The sequence below is a fragment of the Protomyctophum parallelum genome (genome assembly GCF_964188405.1).
Source record: "Protomyctophum parallelum genome assembly, chromosome: 5".
Taxonomy (NCBI): Eukaryota; Metazoa; Chordata; class Actinopteri; order Myctophiformes; family Myctophidae; genus Protomyctophum; species Protomyctophum parallelum.
Genome location: NC_139702.1, coordinates 22,890,174 through 22,908,622, shown reverse-complemented (window position 1 = coordinate 22,908,622; position 18,449 = coordinate 22,890,174). Strand labels below are relative to the sequence as shown.

At 42.2% G+C, this 18,449-nt stretch overlaps 1 long non-coding RNA gene across 1 annotated transcript; it reads right to left on the bottom strand.

Moving 5' to 3' along the window:
• Nucleotides 1–2,960: 2,960 nt before the first annotated feature.
• On the bottom strand, nucleotides 2,961–5,214 carry LOC310858893. Its single transcript, XR_014569244.1, has 3 exons — nucleotides 4,895–5,214; nucleotides 4,517–4,585; nucleotides 2,961–3,907 (listed from the first exon to the last, which is right to left on the bottom strand). It is a non-coding gene; the product is annotated as an uncharacterized lncRNA (long non-coding RNA).
• Between the last annotated feature and the right edge of the window lie 13,235 nt (nucleotides 5,215–18,449).

Here is an 18,449-nt window from a genome sequence, read left to right as displayed (position 1 = left end):
GACATACTATAAGCGTAGAAATGTGTGCAACATCAACAATAATAAAATAATTATCTAAATATATAAATGTGTAAAGTGTTTGTATAGCAGCAGTAGCAGTGAAAGTGTGTGCAACATGTTCTGTTATTGTCAAAAGAAGAATAGGCAGTCTGAAGTGTGATTTATAGATAATTAAAGGAGTTCAGTGTAAACAATGTTGTCAGTTTTGCCCTCATCATTATTGTCTATTAAAACTTTGACAGCACTGGCTTTCTTTCCCCTAGAGAAGGCTGTGTACAGTTGGCCATGTGCGAACACAGGCTGAGGCAAGTAGATGCCAACTCTGTCCTTTTCCTGGCCCTTACCTTTATTTATGGTAACGGTGAAAGCTAACCTGACAGGGAATTGTCGTCTGATGAAGGTGAAGGGAAACTCCTCACCTCTGTCATAGTGCGGGATCCTTGGGAGGAAGATTCTTTCACCTCTGTTTGTCCCTAGTGCAATTTCACACTCAAGTACTTTGTCCATCATCTGCACCAGCACCATTCTGGTGCTGTTCTTGAGAGTGCGGTCGCGACCTGATTGCAAGTTTCTTAGCAGCATGACAGGAGCTCCTAGTTTGAGCTTCAGGTTATGGTCAGGGATTCCAGAGGGTGTTAGTGAGTTGAGGAATTCTATAGGCAGAGAATCCTTGTAGTTGTCCTCTTTAACTGTGTCAGCTGAAAAGTAGATTTTATCTTCTCCAGGGAACTCAGCTAAGCACCTGTTGTTGATTTTGCGTATGTCCTTGTTTAATGGAGTGTATACAGTGCCTTTAAGAAGGTTGTCTTTGTGGACACAGCCATTGTGCAGGTCAGGAAAGGTGTATGAAATGAGAGTATCCATATCCTTTACCAAGTGCTGTGGTGGAATGTGGACCTGAATGGCAGTATCTTCATGTGTGATTTTGTCTTCCCCCAAGTCCAGGAGGTAGTTGGCGAACTCCCTCTCAGCTATGTCAGTCCTCATGTTGAAGTGTAGTTTGTGTTCTTTCATGGAGAGGATAGAGTGGAGACATTTGGATGCAAGCTCTAACAATTTGGGCTCTGCTTGCGCTCTTGATAATGGGGAGTGTCTGCCTAGGGTCTCCACCTAACAGGACAGTTTTGCCACCCTAAGGTTGGTCAGAGTGCATCAGGTCCCTCAGTGTTCTTTCCACGCACTCTACATTGAAGCGGTTAACACTGAAGATCTCGTCAAAAATGATTATGCTGCTTTCTTTGATTAGCTTAGCCAGGGAGGACTCAGCTTTTATGGCACAGACGGAGTCTTCAAAGATAGGGATTGGTATTTTAAATCTTGAATGAGCTGTCCTGCCACCCTCAAGGTTCTGAGCAGCTAAGCCTGTGCTGCCAACACACAGCACAATGCCATTCTGTGCTCTAATGTTGGCTGCAATGACCTTAAATGTAAAGGTTTTGCCATAGCCTGCTGGGGAGTTGAGAATTAATTGTCTTGTGATGGTGTCCTCTTCTGGTGCATTCACTGCCTGATAAACCGCCTGGCAGAGTGCCATCTGTTCCACATTCAGTAGAGGACTAAGCAGCTGTACAATTTCTTCTTGTTCGGTGGTGTTGAATTTTTCTGATCTGAAAATTTGTGTCAGCTTTTCCTGCTCAGTTAGTGGTGTTGGCTGTGGCATGTCCGTGTAGTTGGATAGACGACTACCCATTTGTGAGAGCTCATCATCCATTGCAAGTAGTACCTGATTTTGGATAAATGCCTTGTCTACTGCATCTGTAGGGCACTTCTGTGCAGTGGCTTCTGCATGGAGGTGTTTGGGCTGTGATGGGTGACAGTATTGGAGGATGATAGCAAAGGTTTCTCTGAGTTTTCTTGAGGATGCATAACTTGAGACTTCATGCATGGCAGTGATCCATTCTCCATCGTCCTCCAGCAAGCCCATGGCTCGTGCTGTGTCTTTGAAAGTTGTGTAGTGGTTGCCCTCATACACCTTAAGGTCGTCATAGCTTGTTGGTCCCCTGATATGAGCCAGGAGCATTTTTAAGTAGAATCTCTCTCCCTGGAGTACTGGTACATTGGACATCCTTCCTATTGTCTTTGGAATGTGCGTGTGCTTGGATGTTGGAGATCTTTCCTTCCACATGTGGCTGTCTGAATTCCAAGTGTAGTGTTCTGGGATGTCCATGTACAGATATTGCCTTGCGTGATGGTCACTGACATTTAGCTGGAAGAAGGCCAGTAATGTAGTGGGTTTGGCTGCTGTCAGGGCCTCCTGTGCATGGCCTTCTGTGAAGATGACATTTTGCTGGCCTTCTGTGTGGATAGCGAGACTGAAGACAGCAGGGACTCTGTCCTGGATTTTGTACTCCATTGTTCTCCAGTGTGCGTCATGAGCATCAATTGTCCTAGCATTGATGAATCTGGAGATCTCATCCTTATCTTCAATGGTGACAGTGCCAACATCAACTCCCTTATGGATGTACTTGTAGAGGTACTGAAAGGAGCCGACAAATTCAACATTAATGTGGCACTTGTACTTTGTTAACAATGTCTGGTCTGTCATTGGGCTGCTGTCCTGGAAAGAGGTTTTGCAGAACACCGTCACTCCGTGGGTTTGCACTAGTCATGGTGATGAATAAGTCAAAGTTCTTGTATCTGGCTGCTATTGCAAGGGCATCAAGATAGTGCTTGTACAGGTATCTGGGGCTCCCAGTGTGGCTAGCTGGAAGAATGATGCGTTGACCAATGTGGGCAGCCTCAGTCTGTCCTGGCTGGGTTTGCTGAGTAGCCAGGATGTCAGACAGACCTGAATACTGATGTACCCTGTATTTGTCTTGCAGTTCCTTCCTCCTGTAGAAGATCATCCGGCAGCTTTCTATCTTGCTTTACTGATCGCAAAAGTACTCTTGGCCAAGTCTCCCCGACCTCAGTAGAGTGTTGAAGGAGGTAGCTCTGGGATGTATGTGGAATCGGAAGAATTCTTGAAGGCTGACTTTTTGTGTGGTTGAAGTTGCATGAACTTTCATAATGCGATTATCAATGCTGTAGCCGGCATCTCCATGTGGCAAGATTATGGGATAGGCGGTTGGATCATACATAGGATGGAGTGCATTGATTTGTGTCGTTTGTCTCTGATGAGGTGCATTAGCTGAAGTTCTGTAGAGTACAACATCCCTCGGCTGTGTTTGTTCCCCGGGTGCCAGAATAACCACATTAGTCACATCTGGATTAAGATGACGTTTGTGTGCTCCCTGTGAGTTTTTGGCCTTGAACACAATGGTGAAGTCCTCACTTGGGTTGAGGTTGAACATTTCCGCTCCGCTCTTAAAGGACCTGACTAAAGGATTAACTGTTTTCAGGGCATCCTGAATCAAGGTCAAAGTGTCTTCCCTAATAACTCCATCTCCCCTTGCGTGATGAAGGCGGTTCTTAATTTCATTGTCTTGGTCATAGACAAAGATTTGTGAGTATTTGGGTTTGTGTGTGTTGTCAGGAAAGACTGCTGAGGGAATGAGGTGGTACATCTGGCCACTCATCTTGAATGGTTGTGGGCCACGTCCTCTGAAGTTCATTTTTGTGCCAGACACAGACTTAGAAGCCATAGAAACCAAGCCATTGTAATGTCTGATGTTGTCAAAGAAGTCCCTTTACTGTGGTGACGTTCTGGCAAACAGAGATGCTAGTGCAGGAGGTGGGTCCATGAATGGTTTGAGTTGAATTTGGCCATAACGGCAACAGGCACTGAATGTTTTCTTTCCAACAGGACCTTTTGACTTCTCCCAGGGGAACATGAGAGCATGGCATGAAATGCAGACCGAGTCCATCCTAGGTGTCTGTAATGGATTGCTGTGTGTAAGTTGTTGAGGAGGTGTCCAGGCTTTTCTGAAGTGTGTTGTCTTTTGTCTGGTCATGCGTGATTGTGGTTCTGTGAAGGTAGATAGGAGAGCATTAATGAGTTATTAGAAATGATGGGAGTTCGATTCCCGCTCGGGGCGCTGTGGGTGCTGGCGGCGTGTTTCCTCCTCCGCGTCATCAGTGCCCATACCCGAAGGCGGGGTTGGCGAAAGGGCCTTTCTGTGTGGAGTTTGCATGTTCTCCCCGTGTCCCCTAGGGTAGGTACCCTCACAAAAACATGCAGTAATCCTGGTCTCTAAACTGCCTCCCCCTGGCCAGCCGGGGCGCCTGATGGAGGGGAAAGGAACTGGTTGGAATAACGTGTTCCTTCCACGCGCTACGTCCAACCAGGGAAACTCCCCCCTGTCAGGTGTAAAGGAGCAACTTGGACACTCAAGCATGAAGGAAGCATGAGTTAAGTCCGTTGCTCTCCCCAGGTTGGTGGAGGGTGTGTAGAGCCCAGGATCACATTAGATGATTGACACAGGGGTGAAAAATGGGTTACAAAATCGTGGGATAAAAAATATATTAGAAAAAAAGAAATGATGGGAGTTGTGAAATGTGTGCATGTTATGACATGTGTGTGTGGTCAGCAAAAGTGCAGTACAGGGGTAATGGGAGAAGATGAGTAGTTAGTTACCTGTGGCCAGAGGCGTTTCCAATGAGCGGGTGTGTGTCCTTGTGTGGTGGCTGGCCTCATGGTGCTGAGCTGTGAAGTTAGTGGTGAAATGTGAATATTGTGTTGTTAGAAGTCATGATAAACTGCAAGTGTAGGTCATCAATGGAAGAAGTGTTATTTAATGATGGTGTTGTTGCATTAAAGTGCAAGTGACACACACACACACACACACACACACACACACACACACACACACACACACACACACACACACACACACACACACACACACACACACACACACACACACACACACACACACACACACACACGTTGATAAAATGGAGAATAGGAAAGTGCATTCAAGAACAGAAAGTGCACGGGCGTGAAAACTATTACCTGTTTCTGGTGCTGTTGCGCGAGTGGAACGCTTCTGTGTGGCGTCGCGTGTATCTGCTGAAAGTGATGTGCGTTTTCTTCGTGGTCTGATGTGTGTTTCTGGGGGTGATGTGGTAGTTGTCCTGTCCTCATGGCTGGGAGCTGAGATGGTAGGGGAGAAAAGTAAATTGTATGTTGTTATGAGAGCTAATGTTAACATCTGTGGTGCAATAGTTATGTAATAATGCTGCTGTTGCATTAATGCAGTCAATTTAAATATTTGTGAAGTTGGTACTACTATGTGGGTAATGATATTAGTGTGTAGTTACCTGTGGCCAGAGGCGTTTGTGAGGTGTGTCACACACAGTCACACACACACACACACACACACACACACACACACACACACACACACACACACACTGTGACAAACACACACACACACACACACAAACACTGGGCCCAGGCTGCGACAATGATTTCATAGAGCGTAGTTGAGGTGAATGTTAAAATAGTTTTGAACAGGCAACTAATGTAGAGATAGATTAATTGAATGGGCCTGAATAGATCTGTGTAGGCTGGAACAATTAAAAAACGTTTTGAACAGATGTCTTAATTGAGTAACTGAACGGTCGTGCTTTGTGTAAATGGCCGTCGTGAGGTTCAAAGAGTACTGTTCCCTTTTAGATGAACATTCCACGCCACCAGCGCCATGGGGGAGGGAGGGCGCACACACACACACACACACACTGGGCCCAGCGTGTAGGTACTGTAGTAAATATAGGCGACTAATAATGTGCATGGGTCCATGGGATGGGTTCAGCGCACACTCGCAATTGCAGCTGGAGAGCGACGCGACACACACACACACACACACAGCGATGTATGGATAAATCACAGAGTTGGGAAATGGGCACGCAAGCACATAAAGAAGCAATGATGCACGGGCGTGCAAACGATTAAATGTGTTCAGATGCTTCGGTTTCGTTTGCGCGACTGGCTCGCAAATGTTTGGCGTCACGCGTGAGTTCAGAAAGTGCGGTGCGTTTTCTTTTTGGCATGATGCGTTTTTTGGGGGGTGATGGCAGAGTATTTCAGTCCAAGCATGAGTCGTTGTTAACTTGTTTGTTGTTGGAGTGGGCGAGTCTACAGACAGTGCAGACAGTAGTGTGTAGTTCACAGGTCACATCACACACAGGAGCAGTGAAAGGGGGAGGGTCCTTCGGATGGCTGGCCTCTGTGCTGGTGGAGAAGTGTGACGATTATGACGTCACAGCAACTTTGCCCGTGGGATCGTGTGGTGATGTAAAAACAATATCTGTACAGTAAATATGACAGTTCCTTCGGTAAAATGTAGCCTAGCTGGATTGTGGGAACGTGCAGATTTTTTCTGGCATGGAGAGATGTGTGCCAATAGTGTGGCTCGGTCGGAGATAGACCACGGACGGATAAACGGACGGCAACGGCTGTGCTGTCTATTAGGGTAGCAGGATATTCCACTGTTACTTTCTTAGCTTACGCATGTTTCTTGATAAATGTTTTTATGTAATGTATTCCCATGCTTTTTTTGTTCTTGCTTAATGTAAATCGCTCTGGATTAAGAGCGTCTGCTAAATGCCTAAATTGTAAATTGCTCTAGACTAGGGCATATATGGGCAACTGGCTGGCCAGGGGCCACCTTAATGCAGCCTGTGTGCACTAAACTGACTAAAGGTTAGATCCGAATACTGATATTGATTTCAGTTGTTACAATTCCAAACATGCAAACATGACCCACTTCACAGTAATTACTATTATGTTTATATTAGTAGCTTAATGACTATAGTAGCCTATTAAAGGGCCACTTCAAGGGCCTATAGGGCAATGTTAGGCAAAAATAAACAGGCACTTTACAATGTTGCATCAAGTTCAAAGACATTAGGCAATCCAATTTTCACATTTCTGCGTAACTAGCCATATCGTCTGCAAACTGAAGTACCTTAGAACAGCTATAGGGATGGACCACTCTTCATATTAATAGGCTGTGTGCTTGAAATGCTCAAATGAAAATGAGAAGCCCCTGCATCAAGCAAAACAAAATAACTTTTTCTTTTTCCACTATTTTCACACATTCAACACAATTAATCTACTGTATTAAAGTCAAGTAACTATTATACAGTCATGGACTTTTTTTTTGCGTTTTTTACAATGCCTTAACCCCTAAAAATGAGTTATTTAGCCAGTAGGCCCATTTATACTATACTACTACTTAGATAATCTTGTACCCTCTCTGCCTCATTGCTTTCAGCTACACGGATGAAGATGAACCAGGGGAGAAAAACGGGAGCAAAACTGAGTGCAGCCCCTCCATCTCAACAAAGTGAGGATCCCCAGTGCTTCAAGCATAGGCTACTGCACCTCTTCAGGTAATGCAATCACTGCAGAAAGGCTTTGTGACTCCCGGAAACAGGTATATATATTATTTTTTTTGATGACAGGGGAACGATGGCATGCTCTGCTATGATTTGTATTATTCACAATGCTGTTTATTCAAGATTGATAGGTTAGAGTGCAGTCCCATCTCTTCAAATATGGTTTCTTCTGTTAAAACAGAAAATCATTTTGTATTATGTAGTACCTGGAATTGAATATGCCTGACTACGTCATGTCCTGCTTTAAGGGGTGGGAGGATTGGAACCTCGGCCTAAACCCTTCTTTTTCATTAGTCTGTCATGTTTACCCCCGAACAGGAACAAAGAGATGTATTTTTGTGCGAGGATAATAATAATAATAGACAGAAATCAGAATAGATGTAAATAAAAGATACAAAATTGTCAGTAGGCTATGTAAAACAGTGAGGGTAGGTAAAAGCATGGTGGTATAGGAAGTCCGAAGTCATCTTGCTCTTCATTTGTAAACCCTGGTAAGGTATGACACCGGAGTAGCCTACTAGTCACTCAGTCAAACAATAACAAGGCAATAAAACAGTGCAGAGAACCGTGTATAACAAGGAAACCAGAAAAACAATGATCTGTACAAAACTACCAGGTAAACAACGAACCTAGTATAAGTCTCTAAATAATATGAAAACAGGTTGTCAAGAAAAACAAATCTAAGAAACAAAGACACGACAAGAAAAACGTGTCAAGAAGAGGTACAGGGAGAGTGATGTGCTGAGGGTGAGGATGAGGAATCTGGAAAATTGGGACGCTGCAGTTCTGACTGCACTGTTGAGTTTATTCCACAGTTTGGGAGCCAGGAGGGAGAAGAGTTTGGGACCTGCGTTGAGCACTGTCCAGGGTGGTGTGTAGGGATAGACACTTATATAAATCCTGTGTTAGCTGATCTAAGTGAGTGGGAAGGGTGTGATGGGGTAGTCCAACATCAGTGTTTCGTACTTGGTGCAGGCAGCAACCGGGAGGCAAAGAAGGGAGCAGAAAAGCTACTATTTCATGCAGGAGACATAGGTTGCACCATTAACTGAGAGTGGCCTATTTCTACATTTAGTATAAAGAGTTAACACTGAACACATTTTACTGTCTGCACAGAGGTTCCATGTTTTTTATTTGTTTGTTTACCACCCCACTCAAACATTGACACTCTATAAGGGCGTATCAGTTTCTGGTATCAAATGCCATTGTGGAAAGTGTGTCATAGTCACCTGAATGAGGATGCGCCGTATTAAGAGCAATGACCCAACACTGGTCCTGAGTGGTGTGCTTCATCATGGCAGGGGCATGTGACAGATGGACAGCTGACGTCTACCAGCGCACTGGAGGGATGTGAGGGAATGGAGCATAGAGAAAAGACAAAGTCACAGGGTAAGAACTGGTCAGTCTTTTGTGAAAATTGTAGATCAACATGCAAGCTCACAGGACATCACTTCAGGATGCTGTGTGGGCTTGTACTGTAGATAGGCTGTTTTTGGCACCCAATGCCATCATGTGATCGACAAAGTACAAGGACAGGCCGGCTTTACACAGCATTAACATTTCATATTCTGGTGGTATGCGTTCTGGGGTTTTCTTCAAGCATTATTGGGTTTCTTAGCTCTCCGTCAATTACATGTGAACTGAAAGTAATGAACCCTCTGCTACTGTGTGATGTTCTCTCTCCCAGGCAACCCAAGCAACACCACAATTCTAAATCATTTATATGGTCTGTTATTTATTAATGTATGGGTGTACAAATCAAAAGGGTGGCTAGTTTAGTTGTGACTGAGGTATATCACACACACACACACACACACACACACACACACGATGTCTCAACAAGGCAAGGCATACATTACTACCAAGAAATATTCAGAAATTGAACTTTAAAGAAGGGAGCAACATTTTAAACAGTTTGGTGCCACTCTGAAGAGCATGTGCATATCTGTCAGTGGAGTAAAGCTATGGAATGAATTACCAGAGAATGTCCAGCAGTGCAATAATTTAATTCTAGGCTATTTAAGAAAAGGTACAAGTTGTGGGAGGCATACTTTGGTTAGACATAGCATTGGTTAGATATAGCATTGGTCCGACTTGGATTAAGGTTGCTGAGGGGTGCGTTAAGACGACAGGATTAAGGTTGGTGAGGGGTGCGTTAAGGGTTGGGAGAGGGTTAAGGTTAGGTTTAGGTGTGCTGCCCCGTGGGAGGTTAGGGTTTGAGATATCGGACCAATGGTATAAGATGTGGCTTTTGGAGAAATACAGATATGATAAGTGATTTATGTGTGTATGTGTATGTATACTGTATATGAATGCATGCATGTGTGATATGTAGGTAAATAATACTGTGATTGGAGGTATAAGAATGAATTTTCTAAGGTAAATACTGAATAATGTTGAGTGTTCGGTTAATGAACAATGGAAGGAATGTGAATGTAAAAGTTATTATATAGGGGGATCATTCATTATGAGTTTAAAATATGTTAGAGAAAAACAATGACATGTACAAATGTAACCGGGTGCAGCCAGGAATTTACTGTTAATGTTATATACCGTAGTATGACTACGCCACCTTGAGTTATCAAGGAAAATAATGAATAGTACGTAAACCGGGTTCCCCACACAAATTCACCAATGAGGTTTGAGACAGAGTTTTCCCCAAACACATGAGTTTATTTAAGTTAAAGACATGAAAGTATGTCAATATAAATAATACAGCAGTTTATAATATTATAGGTGCCCAATTAAAAAACAACAACGTCCTAGAAAAGTATCACCATAAATGCAATAAACCAATTGGCAGCAGTTGACCATTTACAGGGGGAGCTATAGGAAAGCTAACATTCACCCAACTGACAACTAAAGGGACTATAAGCACGCACACGCACACACAGCAAGTTAAAACACAGCATGCAATAAACAATAAATTAAAGCAAATGATAAAACTCAGGCTAAACAAAAATAGCAGTGGTGAGAACTAGGGAGTGGATAACAACAACCATTTAGTACAGTATACAAACACAAATAAATCACATTGTCTAACAAATTGAATGGATGTATATACCTTCAACCTTGGAGTGTTTGTGTTCATTCACACCATCCCCCTCTCGGTACATGACTCGTCACTTTAGGACTCGGACATATACAGTGCCTCAACCTGGGTAGTAGTCACAAACAATAGTTACCGTAATTTCCGGACTATAAGCCGCGGCTTTTTACCCATGATTTGAACCCTGCGGCTTATACAACGGTGCGGCTAATCTATGGATTTTTACAGCTAACGCAGAGCCATCTCAGGCTCTGAGCTAACGTAGCTGCGGCTTATAGTCCGGTGCGGCTTATAGTCTGGTGCGGCTTGTATATGGGATTTTCCCTAAATTTGGCTGGTGCGGCTTATATTCAGGTGCGGCTTATAGTCCAGAAATTACGGTAATAAAAATCCTGATTTAAACAATCAAAACATCAATGTGCTGTTGTGTTACTCACCCAGGCAGGGAAAAGGAAAAACCCAGAAAAACCCAGGTCACAGACCCCCAGCCAACATCAAGAAACGTGTGTTTGTTAACCTGCAGGGCCTTTAAATACTCCCACTGATTGGCCAGGAAGTGACAGTGCAGCCAGCCTATGGTGGCCCCTGAGGCTCAACTCTGTCTGGCTACGCAAAGGATAGGCATTAATAAGCTTTGAGCTTCGGCCTTTTTTTTAAGACTGTCCCAGGAAATGACCTTGTTGGTGTTTGTGATAGTGTTGATGTAGGCCTTTGAAATATAGCATGGCTATTTCCTGTGATCAAATATTTACTTTGTTGTGCCAACTGATAAAGACTGTTGGCAGTATTGCTACAACGGTCCAGAAACTTTGGCATTCAAAATGCAAGATGACTGTCTTTACAAAATAAAAACATAATTGCTTTTGAATGCTCCTAGGTATTGATCTCTCCAAATTGACTTAACATTTCATCTTTCTCAGAGTACCGCCTCCCTGGAGAATTATCCTCGCCATATAAACGGGAACAGCCAACACCGATATCCCCTTCCTTTACTACAGATGGCAAGCTTTCTTCCATCAAAACAATTTATCCATACAGGCAGCTCTAGTCTAGATGTTCATCCTCCCACTGAAGGGACTCAATGTGGATCATGGGGAACGAACTCAAACAGACTCTACAAACAGAGACGTTGAGCTTGCATTATGGGGGCATTTCAAAGATGTCTCACTGGAATGGAACCTATGCTCCTGCTGCCTACTCCTCTTCCTCATGGCAAAGCCATTCTCTGGAGTGACTTTATTCTATCCCTCACTCCTCTCCTGCAAGACTCATTTGGATTTTTAGTTTTTTCAAATATACTGCAATTTTGGATAGCTTGCATAGTAAATAATTTCCCCCACTCTTTAACACCTGTCTTCTTGTGATATGAAGTTGAGTTTGTGTTTATTCAATTACCTTGTGTAAATGACATGAAACACTAATGTTTTATTTTGTCCCTTTTTATGAACTGGTTAATTTCCTTCATGCCAAATTATATCCTGTCTTTTCCTGGCTAATTAGATAAACTAGTGAGTGCTTGTTGTTGTCATAATTGTTTTTTCTGTTCTTGTTGTCCTGGGGACGCCATGTTGTAATTGTTTACCGTCTGTGAAAACAGGCCACAAAGCTATCCCTGAAAAGGGACCTAAAACAATTAGTGTGACAAGAATATGCCGCAGTCATTCCATATACTCTATTATGTCTATATATGAAGTCTATTATCATGAATATCTCTTTTGTTGTCATCACTGTGTACCAACTCCTAGTCATGATGTGCTTCTGGCAGAAACCAGGAATATAATGTGGGATAATATGTCCCAGGGAACAGCGCCTTTGCCAACTGTGCACTCTAAATTTGCCTGTGTAATCGAGGGGTGTGCAGGACATAAAGATCTCCCGATAGAGGCGGTGACACATCATCCATATCTCAATACTCCTTCCTGTCCTGATGAGCTGGTTGGGTCTCAAATTACAAGGTGAAAGTGTGCCACCTGTGCGACAAGCAAGGCAGGACAGCTTGCCTAATGACTGAGTATACTGTAGCTTTCCTAAATGTTCTGGCAGGGGGAGGTAATCTAATGATAGGGGAGAGGGAAAAAAGATATGGCTCCTAATGACATCAGAGAAGCCACGGTATAGATATAGGGAGGGAGTAATGATGTCTGCAGATTTCTGAATCTGCACCCTTCATCAACTTCCCCCAAAATATCACATTATCACTTCAGCCAGCATCACGCTTGCTGTTATGGGTTCAATTATCACTCCACCTGACTTCCATATTCAATATGGATCATCTCTGACACAGGTAAATAAATAGAATACATATTGAATGAAAAGCTATTATGAGACTGAAAGGAGTGCATTCAGACATCAATATTTACTAGTACCACAGCCAGCAAGTTTTCCATGTTAGTATATGAGGTAAGACTTTCCCTGAAAAGTCGGTAGAAGGCTCAGGCATTCATCTGGCATGCATGCCTGGACAATAGAAATGTATTAATGTACGTATGGTACAAGTCAAGTGTCATTATGGACTATTTTGAACATTTCAGATAAGTAGGAGACATGAAATTGCTCTGCTTCCTTCTTTCTAGGTCGTGCAGGCACACATCTGTCTCACCAACTGGCAACTAATGCCTTTATAAGAAATATGAAATAAAACAAATAAAAATATCATGAAAAGGAAATACTGGTAGGCAAGGATAAATTAAGTGAATATGTTAAAATCTGTGTAAAACACGTTACTGACTGCCTGACCCATTGCTCTATATTGATGTGGGTTTTAGAAACAACCAAAGAGTGTCCTACATGAGGTTCTCATACTGTGCTCGTTCAAGCTCATATGAAATGTAATTTAAAAAAAAATACATATTTATAAAGCACTTCAAAATAAGGTTGGAAGTGCTTTACATAAACTGATGGAATAAAAAATAAATAAAACACACACAAGGCACAAGTAGTTAATGCGACCGAGTATCAGGGTCGGGAAGTGATTGGTCATCACTCACCCAACACCACTGAAGTGCCCTTGAGCAAGGCACTGAACATCCAACTGCTCCAGTGGAGCTACTTAGTGGCCAACAGTATAAGACTGAGGTTGTACTGGTCAGCTCCCAGGTTTTAATGTGTGTGTTTCTATGTGCAGGGCGTTGCTGAAAATGGGCACTTGTGTTCAGCTACTATACCCTGGGTAAATAAAGAAACAAAATCACATAGGCTTTGATGCCCGACAGCGTGTCCTGGGTTCGATTCCAAAGCCCGGCAGCAGATTTGCTGCATCGGTGAATCCCCAGCTCTCTCCCCTGTTATTTGTCTCTCTTCACTGTCTTTATCGAAATAAAGGTGAAAAGCCCCAAAGGAATACATTTTAAATAAAAAAATAAAAAGTATAACACTGTGTATATGTATAACATGGTATACAAGGTCCAGTGAGAAATAAATCATTAAAGACAGAAACAGATATTCGTATCAGACTGTATACTGTATCTGAAGTTGTCCCCTACCTTTAAAGGACCTATAACATAAAATTCAACTTTTTCAATTTGCTCCCATGTGTGTTTTCTATCCCCACAAATAACCAATTTTGAACAATCAAGCCTTCATGTCATATGGGTGTTTTAATGGAAATTGGCCTCATCGTGATGTCATCAATGTCACCCTACTTTGTATAATTCCTCCATTTCTTCAGTCTTCAGTTGCAAATTTGCATTTCCACTTTGTTTACAATGTCCACCATTGTTGATTTTCCAAGCTGGCATGGAATGGAAACAAGCCTGGTTTTATCTAGCATGAGTATTATAATGACTAAAATATTAAATAATCTGCATATCAGCACCCTCTCCACCTCAGGACAGTGTGGTACTGCAGCTAAGTCCAGAAAGAATTGACAAGGCCTGGTTATATCAGAGTGGTGATTGAGGCTCAAACCATTAGAAACTAGAAAAAGTGCCCTTCTGGGCACAGGTCTCCACCAGGTTATCCACAGATCCGTGCAGTTAGAGGTAAAAACACATTTGGGCCAGTTATAGCGCCACCTTGAGGCTGAGTTGAAATTGTTCATGTGGCATTTCGTCCTCGGCCTAGTGGGAATGTGCGTGCACAATTTCAGGGAAATCACGCGATGTGTTCATGATTTGCAGCATTTTGTTTGAAACGGAGCACTCCTGTGAACTTTGGAAGCCAATCTTAACCAATCAGGATGGAGTCTGAGAAATCTGAAAGACCCGTTTCGTTGAATGGCTCTAGAGAGACTGTGTACTAATTTGCGTGATGTTTGGACAAAATCTGTAGGTGTACTGTGAAAAAACTTGTTTTGCACAAAGCGGCCTCCTGGTGGCGCTATAACAGGCCGTTCTGGAAAGTTTGGGGCAGAGGTTCATGGTTGGCATCCAGGGAGTGTGTGTGCAAAATTTGGCATCGACCGGGTTAACGGTGGCTGAGATTAGCTGGTCACGGACGGACACACGGACACACGGACGGACGGACGGACGGAGTGCAAAACATACTCTCCCCATGCCTTCGGCTGGTGGAGACAATAACTTTGAGGGACATAGACAATATGATTAATAAAAGCAGTTTTAAAATGCATGTTATTTGCGCTTTAAGAGAATCAAACAATTCAACATTTTAAATTATGGAAGGCTTTTTGATAAAAGTATAAGAAGTTATTTTATAAGAAGACACTGATTCAACCTGAGGAGCCCTGACAGCAGAGTCTACCCTTTGTCTTCTTTGGCCTAAAGAACAAGCAGCAGGTTCCCTACCGAGGTCGAGGACCTCAGCCGTAATAGCAGCCTGGCCTTTGTAAGGCTTTAAAAGTCAACAGTACAATACGCACAAGCAGTGTGGAGAAATAAGGATGGGTGTAATATAGTTGCATTTCTTTTATTTGGTCTAGCTAGCAGCAATTTTCTTTGCTGGAGACGGGAGATATCTTTTTTTACTGATGAAGACATAGGCTACTGTTGTATGTGTCTGCATTCAAGCATAAAAATACGCCCACACACACGGAAAGGCGCACGCACACGCACACACACACACACACACACACACACACACACACACACACACACACACACACACACACACACACACACACACACACGCACAGGGAGTGGAGATCATCTGGTTTGAAGGCTGCGTTGGTGAGATAGCGTTCAGTGGCTCGGAGAGGGTGTCAGAATGGTGAAAGCAGCATGACATCTCCTGCTCTCATTACTGCCAAGGTGCCACTTCATCTACCAGCAGGAGACAAAGAGGAGCCTATACGCAGGAAAATACATCACGGAGGAAAAGAACAGGTCAAAATGTGTCTGATGAAAAGGTGTATTTATTATCAGTCATTATGTAAAAAGCATAGCAGTACATTTACTTAAGTAGGCTACTGTAGGCCTACTTAAAGTAGTTGAGGTATTTGTACTTTACTTGAGTATTTCCAATTTCCAATACTTTTACTTCTACTCCACTACATCTCTGCCCATATTGTACTTTTACTCCACTACATTTATTTGAAACCTTTAGTTACTATAGTTACTTTGTAGATTTTGATTATTATTACAAAACAAAAACATACATTAACCACTTCAACCCTATATACAGTACATTTCAGCCATTTGAAAATAGGCAAACTTGAAATCTGACATTCTGCAAAATTAATACTTTCTATACTTTTGCTACTTTAAGTACATTTTCATATCAATACTTTTGTTGTTTTAGAATTCCACACTTTTACTTAGTAGTATTTCTACATTGCAGTATTGATATTTTACATATAGTGAATAGACCTACTTTTTCCAACACTGAGAAAAAGAAAGTGTCACAACCGACACATGAACATCAACATCTGAAACAACAGCCTATAGGCGAATAACCGTTGCCTGGTAATGGATAAAGCATAAGCAACAATTTCCAGTCTTGTGCACCAATCACCACATCCCTAGTAAATTCACCCTTGAGACATTTCATACATTTCTAATGCCCACTGGCCGTGATATTTAATGTGTGTACAATCTGAGCTGTGTTCAAAGGGTGAAATGGGCTCCCCCTAATCAAAACAGGCAGGTTGATTTATTCATTGCACAAAGCTGCTTTTCTCCTTTTATGACAGTGCACACTCAAACACAATGTTCCAAAATCATCATGCCGCCACCACACCCTGCACAAACACTGGAGTGATTCCCCATAGCATAGCCTATAGCTATACAACAGTAAGTCCTGGGCCCCATGCCCTATATGGAAATGGCATGGAGATTTAGGTTCCCTCCATGTGTATGATTTCCTCTATTAGATAGTATTGACAAATGAATTGTGGTGAAAACAAACAAGAATAGCGATGTGGCCTCCCTGTCCAGAATTTAGCTATCGATACATTTGTGCGCACTTTGTCAATGACCTGATGAAGTCCCGCAAGGCGAGCCTTATATCATTTATACAGGCAAAATGAAACATGAATATGCAGCATGCTATAGGGTCACATCTGACAGCACATTTTTCAGGAGATGAAGCCAGATGGTTGTGAATATCACTTGTCACAATGTATGTGGCTTGTAATTGGTGATAATTGGTGCACAAGTGTTGAAATGATGCGAATCTTGGGAGCCAATATGGCCTCTCTAAGCTACTTACTGCAAGTTCATGTTGGAGTGACAGGAGAGTCTCTGGCCTCATGAAAAGGACCTCATGCAAAGGCTGTTCTCCACACAGCTGGAGAACTGCTGCCATTTGCAAAGCCTCTTGTGCCATCCCAATTTCAATCAACTGCTTTTAGGAAATTGTCATTCTTCTACCAGTTTCACATGAAAATCTATTCTGGTTGACATGCCTTTATGCAATGATATGTATGCAGTTAAATAAAAGGCTATATTTTCAAAGCCATTTCTAGGTAAAGCTTGAAAGCCTCGTGAAGAGAACATTTTTCACAACCCAAACCATATGATATAACTAAACTACCCATCTTTCAGATTGGAGCACATTGCCTTTTCGAAGCATTTAAGGCCTACATTTTGTTGCACAAGACTTGCATGTGAATAAGATCATCTCATTTACCCTCAGGGCCCAGGTGTTTACTGGTACCCATATTTTCCATCTGCATAAACGAAAACCTCCCCCTCCACCTCCTCTTTTCATCTCTGTGCATCATGTGCCACTGCATGCCTCCAGGTTGGAGCACTATCACATTCAGGGTTAGGGTAACAAAACACTGAAGTGACTTTGAGCAAGGAGAAGTCATACATGACCAGTTTCTCTTAAATGATTGATTAGTCTGTGGCAAATAATGAACATAGAGCAATTACTTTAATTACCCTTCAGCCCTCACATCAAAATTGAATTGATGTTAATACATAACAAGTTAATTTATAGAACAACGAAGAGTAACTGCATAAATTGCAGTAGCCTATGTCTTATGGATAATTTAACTTGACTCAATCATGTAGCATGGAGCTGCTTTCTTCCTATAGGATCCTATACTGCCATCTGTTGGCAGAATGTGTTCATACAATTGTTAAATTGTTTGCATAATCATACAGTAATAGAAATACAACATGATAATTAAGATCAGATTAATGTTCATTTCAATAATAAATAGAACTGGAGTCAGCAACAGGTGCAGTGCTTCGGTACATGGCTGCATTAGCCGCATAAATGTAATTTTGGGATGTCATCCACAACAATGGGCAAAGACAAATGACATCTTAACCGATTTTACTAAAATGTTTCTTTTTCTGACATGGTTAGATGTATGTATGTAGCTATAATAACATTTCATCCACAGAAAAATAAACAAAAACAAAAAACAAGAACAATATTATAATGATTGTAGCTAATACTAATAAGTGTATTGAGATGTGGTCATTTAAATAGCTGATAAAATAAATTCATTATTTACCATTTCAGACCCTGACATATAGCTCAGGAGAATAAATGAATGAACCACTGTAAACACAACACATACAATAGATTTCCAGTACAAGAAGTGTCATATCCCACAAAATTATTTGAAAACATCAGCTAATTCTATACTATGTCCATTGCAAACAATATGATATCCTATGGTGGCCCTAATATAAGTATAGGCCCTGCTGTGAGAACATGGGGTAGCCTAGACAACCTGTGGCTCTAGAGTCTAGAGCCATATGCA